Below are 9,283 nucleotides of genomic sequence, written 5' to 3'. Positions count from 1 at the left end.
ATCGCGGTAAAATATATATATATATATATTTCGGTTCGGTTTTGATTCCCCTAGAATCAAACCGAAGGGCCTATGACAAAGCCACTGAACGCGTCCTCGGGTTGCGGATAGAGGGTCCTTTTACCAAGGGTTTCTACTGAATATGGATACAAAAATAAATAGGCAGTCGCGGACAATTGTCCAGGGGTGGTCCCGAAGGAATTAACCCCCAAGCGGAGGTGTGAAAACCGTGCCGAAAGCTGAATGGCTCCTAGGTGAGGTGTCTAGAACGGTGACTCTGGAATACCGGGCGACCTCTCAGAGTACGCAGCCTTATCCTTGCATGCGGGGCTCTACAAGGATGAACGAATCCCTTTCCCTAGTTTCTCGTGGGAACAACAATGGCAACACCAGACATAGTTGTAGCAAGTGCGGTTCAAAACATTAGAACGCGCAGGGCTCCCGACAATGCGTCGGTCAACAATGTCGACCAATCTAGAATTGGGAGAGCCAATGAAAATGTATTCAATGCGATGGATCGGCGGGATCTCGCGACCTTTGGGTGGACGGAGCAACTGAATCACGACTTGCTAGAGTGCTACAATGCGAGTGTGGCCCGTGAACGGGGTTACATGGCACGGCTGCATGCTCTGTGGTGCGAGAAACAGCCGGAGCTATCACACGTTTCGCAGCAACGTCTGCGAAACCATGCTGAACTACTCCGTAAAAGGGGCTATGTAAGCGGAACGCCTACTCTACCACAGCTAGAACAAGCCGGCAACAAAGAAAGAGATAGGCTGGGCAAGACATTACGCGTCCCGCATTCAATGTGTGATGAAATGTTACTTGATATGCGCGACTCCCGATATTGAGTTTCGGATGACTCAATGCTAGTGACTAATAGCTTCCGTCCACAGCAAAAGTCAGTGTTCGCGATTGATGATTAATACATCCGTTTTTGGTGATTTTCGTCCCTCGCATTATCTCTTCTCCCGACCTTTTAGAGATATTAACTTTACCCGCCAGCTTAACCCTCTACTGACGGACTTCTATTTCCCACTTTTTTTGTATATAGGCAGGGTCTTTCAAGTCCTATTCAGTTTTTGAACTATTTCTGGCTTTCGACAAATTTAGTAAAATTCAGGGTTATTTTTGTTAAACTTTCTACTACACGATCCAAATGTTGTTGGTGTCAATCGTTAGAAAGTTTTTCTGAATAAAAATTGAAATTTGGGAAAAATATAGACAAAAATCGATTAAAATCGAACTTTCAACAAATATAGGCCCATTGGCGACGGTTTCAAAAAGTTAAATTATTTGAAGACCTCAAAAATGAGAAAATTTTACAGTAATTCATGTAAGCATTCCATAGAAAATGCACGATATTCAATGTTAATGCATATCTATTGTATACAATTAGTCGAGAATTACATGAAAATCTTATGATGCTCATAGAAACACCAGAAAATACAAAATAAAAAATAATAATAATGTTCTCTAACTTATGAGAACACTAACGCAGTTTACAGACAGGGTCTTTTAAGTAGCAGTACGCATTTTCACCATGCACCGCTCAAAGGTTAACTGACAAAGTTTAGCGCTACTCACAGGACCTGAGCCTATTACTACCTACATTTTTTAAAGAGGGGAACCAATTTTCCATATTTTCCCAAACGCGAGAGATTTCAGTTTTAAAAATCGTTTGTGCCTTAAAATACCCTCTCTATACACGGAGGGTTAATTATAATTGATGTGTATTGTCAAAGACTTTTGTTTAGTATTTTTTGACTATTCACGCACTGTTTTTTTTACTATTTTTTTTTTACTATTCACTGGTACGCTGAATGGCAATGCTTTACCAAAGCTGAACGACTCGTAAACTTAGTAACGGTACATTTCTAACACACTACTATCGTGTGGCACATATGATTAAAATTACTTTATTTCAAACACATGTATGTAACTAATTTCCTTGCAATTGCGTTTTCTTTTGGCTCTGAAATTGTTATTGTTTAAGATGTTAGGAATATAAGTACATTTTTATGACCATAAAAATAATTATGATTATCATATAATGGTGAAATCTGTCATTAGCCTCTCATTGACCAAGCATATGTTAAGTTATCGGTATTCTCTGAGTTCTGATCCCTCCATGGTAACATTTTAATTATCCGGCGGTTTCCCTCTTATCGGCTGTATCTCAGTTACCATAGTTAGATTTAAACTTAGATGAGACCGGTAATGCGTTAGTTTATAATTGGTGGCAATACACTTTATCGCGTGGGGTGGGAAAGGCTGCGCTTAGTGACAGGCGTTTCATAAAATTTCTGACATCTTAGGATGTAACACTGTGAATTCCATGAATTCTTTCAATTGCATGAATTCCCTAGATTTCGCGAATTCTACAAGTTCCTGAATTTAATTTCATTAATAATGTATTAAAAAACGTTCGTAAAATATTAATAAACAACTGCTTTAAAATTTAAATTAAAATAACTTAATTCTAAACCTCGCACTACATATATTAAGTGACGGTGTTACATTTCAACATTTCACAAAATTTAATGTAATGCCTGACTATCCGCAATCTACCTTATCCTACACAAAACAGCGCCAATGCCAGCAAGAGTACGCATGCGCATTACGGATCTTCTCTAAGTTTAAATCCAATTATGTTAACGGTGCTGCGGTGGGTAAAATAGAAACCGCAAGGTACTTGAAATTGAAATATCACATTTTGAAATTTTCATGTTTGTGCATTTAACACATAAACCTTAAACAGAACCTTAAAATTCGGAGCTAGAAACCTTCACCGACAAGTCTATTTCTTATGATGTATCACGCCAAGCATTTATATCTTATGATTACAAACTCTAAATCCGAAGGCTATAATATATAAGCTTAAAAATGTTGTGCTCCTCAACTCTGAGTCGTTTGAGAAGCCGAGCTGTAAGAACGTGTTTGTTATTCCTCCGTTTTGTGCCGAGATTTTAGTTTTAGACTTGCGCCAAAGATTTTTCTCAAAGCTGTGATGATGTGATGCTACTGAGGTGATATATTTTTCGAACCTGTACCTTAATACGGCGACCTATGGGCTGGTGCAGAGCTTCCCTAGTAAAAATTTCTGATGGAATCCAAAAAGAAACCTAATAGAATATGGCTTCTATCATGTCCTATTACTTTCTAAAGTGGGTTTGGTTCCTGGTTCTATCTGGTGTTCTATTAGGTACTTGTGAACTTTGGAATTGGATCTTATTAGGATTTAATGTGTCTGTATTCGGTACTCGTGCCTATTAGCAATTGATTTGATATTGGAACCTATGTGGAACCTAATCAGATTTGAATTAGGTTTTTGTGCAATTCGTATTTGGTATTTTTGAACTTCCTGATTATTATTATAATTATTATAATTATTTTAATTATTATTCTTACACAATCTTCATTTTTTATAGTTTTTGAGTACACAATTCGCTAATGCGGTACTTACAAATATAATGTAAATATTCTTTAAAAACATTGGTGAAAAAGCGATTTTTTACAATACAAAAAACTTTATAAAACGATCAGTTTGCAATTTATCAAATTATTGTATAATACTTTCTTACTCAGTTTTTAATGCGAAATGACAGTTCATAAAAAACTATTTTGAAATATGTGAAACGAAGAATCAATTTTACTTATTTCAGAATGAACCTAATACTTTTGGTCCTTAAATATTCAAAACGTTTAAAAACAATCCAAAAAAATAAAGAATCAAGAAAATCAAGTACAAAAATGCTTTAATAACATCAATGGCAAACGAATAATATTATGCTATACGAAAACTTCGAAAGAATGCACAGCTTTCAATGTATCAAATAGAAACATATCTGCATTCTATCTGCTTTCAAACAGTTTCTATTGCTAACATAGAGAGCATTTTTACTAGGGTTGCTATTCGTGAGAAAGCTGTACTTAATATGTGCCTCGTGGAAACACTTCGAAAGCATTATTTGGAATTTTATTGTCCATTTAATTTAAATCGAAGTTCCCACGCAAATTTCTAACAGAACCTCTTACAGAAGCAATTTTATACCTGTGCTATTCGCAGGAAGCAGAACCTAATAGGCACCTCTTAGAGCCACTTTGAAACGATTATTTTGAATTTGAACTAACTAATTTAATCCAGATTTGCCATTATAGATCCAAATCGAACCTATTAGAACAGCAATTATAAACTTGCTATTCGTGAGAAAGCAGTACCTAATAGGTACCTCGTAGAGCTACTTTCAAAGCATTATCTTGAGTTTCAAACTAATTAATTTAATTTAGATTATCCATTTAAATTCCTAATGGTACCCGCTAAAGCAGCAGCTTGTAGCTTGTGGCATTCGTTGAAAAGCAGAACCTACCAGATTCCCTTCAAAGCCACTTCTAAGGCAAATCTTTAAATTTTTTTTTGATCAATTGAATTACACTTCACCATGAAAAACCTCGTAGAGCCACATAGAAGAGCAACTTGTAATTCGTAATATTCCCAGTCGTGTTTTAAAAGACTAAAGAAAATTCGAGAAGTGATGATAGAGGTAATGGGGATTTATGAAGAAAAGCAGGGGAAAAGGGGAGCGGAATTATAAAAGGAAATTAGACGAGAAATGGCTGAAGTTAAGAAAGAAATAAAAAAATGGGCGAAATCAGGCAAAAGTTAGAAAAGAGGATTAAGTAATTGGAGCAAAAACTACAGAAGCAAGAAAAAGTTAATAATACAAAGGTAGAGGAGATGAGAGGTAGGATGAAGAAACTTGAAAGCTCGAACGGGGATTGTGGTGGGGACGAGAGTGCGAAATGTAGGAAGGGAAGTTCGAAGAGTGGATATAATGATACTGGTGAAACCAAAGAAATGGGAACATAAGAGCGAGGTGATGACAAAGAAGAGATTATTATATAGTAGTCCAGAGAGAATAGAGGATGATTTGACATAGGTAGAAAGGAAGGAATGAACAAAAAGAAGAAGTAATAGTATAAGAGGCACTGATGGGAGGACAAAAGTGGAAGGTAGTGGGGATTTATGTGAACGGTGATATGCAGGAAAAAGCAGAGGAGATTGAAGAAATGATTAAAGAAAATATAGAAGATATTAGGATGATAATAGTTGGAGATTTCAATACGAGAATAGTAGACAAAGAAGTAAGGGAATGGGGAGAAGAGAGGGAGGAAGAAAATCCAAAGATAAGGTACTAAATGGGGAGTGAAAGAAGTTGTTAAAGATGTTAGAGGAGTTATGATGGTATGCCTTGAAAAGAAATATTGAAGGAAATGAAAAGGGAGAATATACACGCTCAGGAAGTGAAAGGGGAACGGTAATTGATTATGTAATAGAGGATGATGAGGTAAGAGAGAAGGGTAAGACAGTAAAGGTAGGTGAATATATTAATTCGGATCACTTTCCCTTAATTGTGACATTAGAGGGACAAACAAGCAATAGCAATTTAAGTGAAAGGGGAGCAAATGTAAAAAGTGTAGGAAAAGGGGATTAGTCAAGGGAAGGAAAAGAACAGTTTAGAGAAAAAATAAGAAATATCAAAACGGGAGAGAGAAATGTGGACGAGAAGATGGAAAAATGATTGAAGAAATAAAAATAGGATTAGAGTGCACAAACAAAAATGAAGTTAGTAAAAGGGGGCATAGAAGTTGGTGGGATGAGGACTGCAAAGAGAAGAAAAGGAGGTCAGAAAGGAATTAAGAAATTGGAGAAAAGAAAAAAGTAAAGGGGTAGAATATAAGGAAAAAAAGTGTATACTGAGTTGTGTTATCAACAGAAAGAGGAAGAAAATAAAAGGTTTGAGGAAAAGGCAATAAAAGCTAGGACAAAAGAAAGGGTATGGAAGGTAGTGAATAGAGAAAGAAAAAGAAGAAAAAGAGTAAACCAAAATCTTGAAATGATAGAATGGAAGAAATATTTTTTGGATTTGCTAGGAGAAGCAGAAGGAAAAGTTATAAAGATAGGAAAATATAGTAGATAAAGAGATGAGGAAAAGGAAATTTCAAGGGAAGAAATAATTAAGGGTTTAGGAATAAGGAAGGATGGAAAGGCACCTGGTATAAATGAGATTCCAAACGAAGTATGAAAATATGGAGGGGAGGAACTAGAGGAATGAGCATGGATAATATATAAAGTATATGTAAAAAGTATATGTAACTATTTTGTAGGAGAGATTAAAGATAGAAGTTAAAGAAAAAAGATCGAGTCACCGAATTAGATAGGGTTTTGAAAATAAATGGGGGTAATAAAGTAGGTGATAGTTTCTGGTTGGTGGGAGGTGTGAGACAAGGATGTCCTCTGAACCCAATTTTATTTAATTTATTAATATCAGGCTTAGAAGAAGAAATGAGGAGGAAAGGTTGGGGAGGAGTTAGGATGGGGAAGGAAAAGATATATACACTGGCATACGCAGACGACATAGTGTTGATGGCAGAGGATTAAGAAGGGATGGCGGGATTAATTACAGGATTAGACAAATACTTGGATGGAAAAAGCTGAATGTAAATGTAGAAAAGACAAAGATAACCAGGTTTAGAAAAGGAGGGAGAAGGAAGAAAGAATGGACAGGGAGATAGAAGGGAATAGGGTTACAAGAAGTCAAAGAGTATAAATGTTTGGGATATATCTCGAAAACGAATGGTAATTATACAGCTCATATAAGAGAAAGGGTAAAAAAGCAACAGGGGTAATGAAACGGACGTTATCAAATTCGCCGTTTATATACAATAATGATGATAACGTTGATTTTGTGTATGATAATTTAATTTCCTTAATAACGCGTACTACCAGCGAATCAATCATGCTAGTACGCAGGGGCACATCCAGTACCTTCGACCTTTGGAATCAGAAAAATGTCGATTTCAACTCGAAGTGTATTCGTTCGATACTAAGTCTGAATATAAAAACTTATTATACATGAGTGACTAGTTTAAATATTACCGGGACGTTTTTTTGCCCAGACTGTTATCAGATGGTAATTTTATATTACTGCTGGACTCCGCTCTTTATACTGACTTTACTTTAAAGGAACGACAAAAAGTTATCTCGGATTGTAAAAATAATAAAGCTGCTGGTCCAGATGGTATAATCAATGGCATCTTTAAACATCTCTCTCCAAAATGGGACCATTATTTTCTCAATATTTTTAATACTGATCTTAACACTGCAAAGTTCCTAATGAAGGGTCCGTTGTCGACACGTTTATGCTACACAAGTCGGGCGACAAAAATGGGCCATTAAACTATCGCGGGATAGCTTTTATGAATTCAGTCAGTAAAATCTTTACGACGCTACTCACTCTTAGATTACGGACAGGAACGGAAGCACATAAACTATCGCCAGAAGATCAGATCTTAGAACCCATCTTTGTCTGATTATTTTATGTGCGAATCCTTTTGTATCTCACTTTGAATTCTTATAAGATTTTAACCTTAGAAGAAGAGACGCTTTTCCGACAATTGCATGTTTTTAGCACGAGTCGAAGACAAGCACTGAAAACCAATAGATTATTTCAGAAAATTCTCAAATTAGTATTGGTAAGGAACAACCTTATTTAATCGACTTTTTCCAGACTATTTATTCGACAATTTACAAAAATGACGTTTCGAAATCAGAGTGATTCCCGTATCAGATTATCTCAGGTCATTACGTAGAAATTGACAGATTGAAGTCGAAAAATGGTTGAGTCGTTAAATACTAAAAATATAAGGATGACAGTGTGTATCCTCCATCACCACCTTAAGAAATCTTTTTATCTTAATTAAAATGGAGACGGAACACTCTTTTTCATACTTATATTTTTAGTATTTGACAAGTAATAATCTGATAAGGGAATTTTTCTGGATCCAAAATGTCATATTTGTAAATTGTAGAACAAAGGGTCTAGAAAAAGTCCATCAAATAAGTTTGTGCCTTACCAATACTAATTTGTTGTTTCCATACGTTAAATTAAAAAGTTTCACATTCTAAAGTTCTTCACAAAAAATTCTCGAAATATAGTCAATCAAGATTTTCAATAAAGAAGCTTAACATTTATGATAACTTATCTCAAATTTTGAAAAATTCAATAAACAGATTTGCAGCAATTTTTGGTAATTTACGGTAATTTTAGAGCTGATTTATGGTAACTTGCAATAAGTTGCTTAAAATTCAATTTAAAACAACTATTTTCATGAAATATTAACCTTATTATTTACAACTACTAATGCAAAATATTATATTTACATCCTTATTAATATTTCCTGCGATTGCGCAATTTAGGAGGTTCACTCTTTTTGTACCTCCATTTTCCATGTTTTCATATGCAATCTTTCATTCTTTCTCATTTACTCCTCTAGCACCCTCAAATATTTCATCCATTCTCCTTCTAATACATTTTCCCCTAGAATGTTTATCCCATTCTCTTGGCAACTTCCTTTATATTCGATTCCTCTGCTACATCCTTCCCGTGCATGCTTCCATGTTTCCTCCTCCCATTCACATATTCTGCACTTTCTATTCTTCCACTCTTTATTATACCCATAAATTCCCTCCCTTACCTCGTTTTATAATGTAAATATTGCTATTCTAGTCCACCTTCTCTCTCCCCGTCAAATGTCTAAACACTTGAAGAACCCTTCTTTTTTTGTCATCTCATACCATTTATTGTATTTTGATTCGTCAATTATCCCCATCTTTCTACTAATGGTCTTTCCCCCTCCTTTTTTCAATTCTTCATAGCTTAATCCAATTCCCTATTCACTTCTTCCTGTCTTGTTAATTCTATCGCCCTCCCGCTTCTGCCGTCTACCTCCATCAAACACTATTTCACTAACTCCCCTAACTTTCCCTCCCACAGCTTCGTCTCAAATTTTTATGCCGTATTTCCCGTTTTAGTACTTAATTTATCTCATTACGCTGCTTCGCTTACCACATATCTTGGCGTCCTCCAGTCTACCCCTAGTGTCCACCTTATATACCTTTCTTGTAAACTCTCAATATCTTTTTTTATCCCCATTCCTCTGCTACATAACCTAATATAGGCTATACCAGCATAACAAATAACCATATTTCCTTTTTCAATTTTTTGAACTTTTTTTTCCTATTTGCCATATCTATTTCATTGCCCCTGCTTCTTTTTTTATCGTTTCTCTTATATGAAGAATATGATCTCCATTCGCTTGCAAGATATATTCCAAATATTTAAACTATTTTACTTCCTCTAACTTTTTCTCTAATCATGTAATTAAGTACACCATTCCTTCATTATCCTCTGACATTAACGCTGTCTCGTCTGTTTATTCT

General features: G+C 35.5%; 1 protein-coding gene across 3 annotated transcripts in view; it reads left to right on the top strand.

The window, feature by feature from the left end:
* Positions 1-9,283, top strand: part of LOC117181991 (venom serine protease Bi-VSP-like) — a 337,275-nt gene that overhangs the window by 321,227 nt on the left and 6,765 nt on the right. The gene's annotated exons all lie outside the window — the stretch shown is intronic.

This window comes from Belonocnema kinseyi, chromosome 10 (genome assembly GCF_010883055.1).
Source record: "Belonocnema kinseyi isolate 2016_QV_RU_SX_M_011 chromosome 10, B_treatae_v1, whole genome shotgun sequence".
In the NCBI taxonomy this organism is placed as follows: domain Eukaryota; kingdom Metazoa; phylum Arthropoda; class Insecta; order Hymenoptera; family Cynipidae; genus Belonocnema; species Belonocnema kinseyi.
This window is presented reverse-complemented; position numbering and strand designations above follow the sequence as displayed.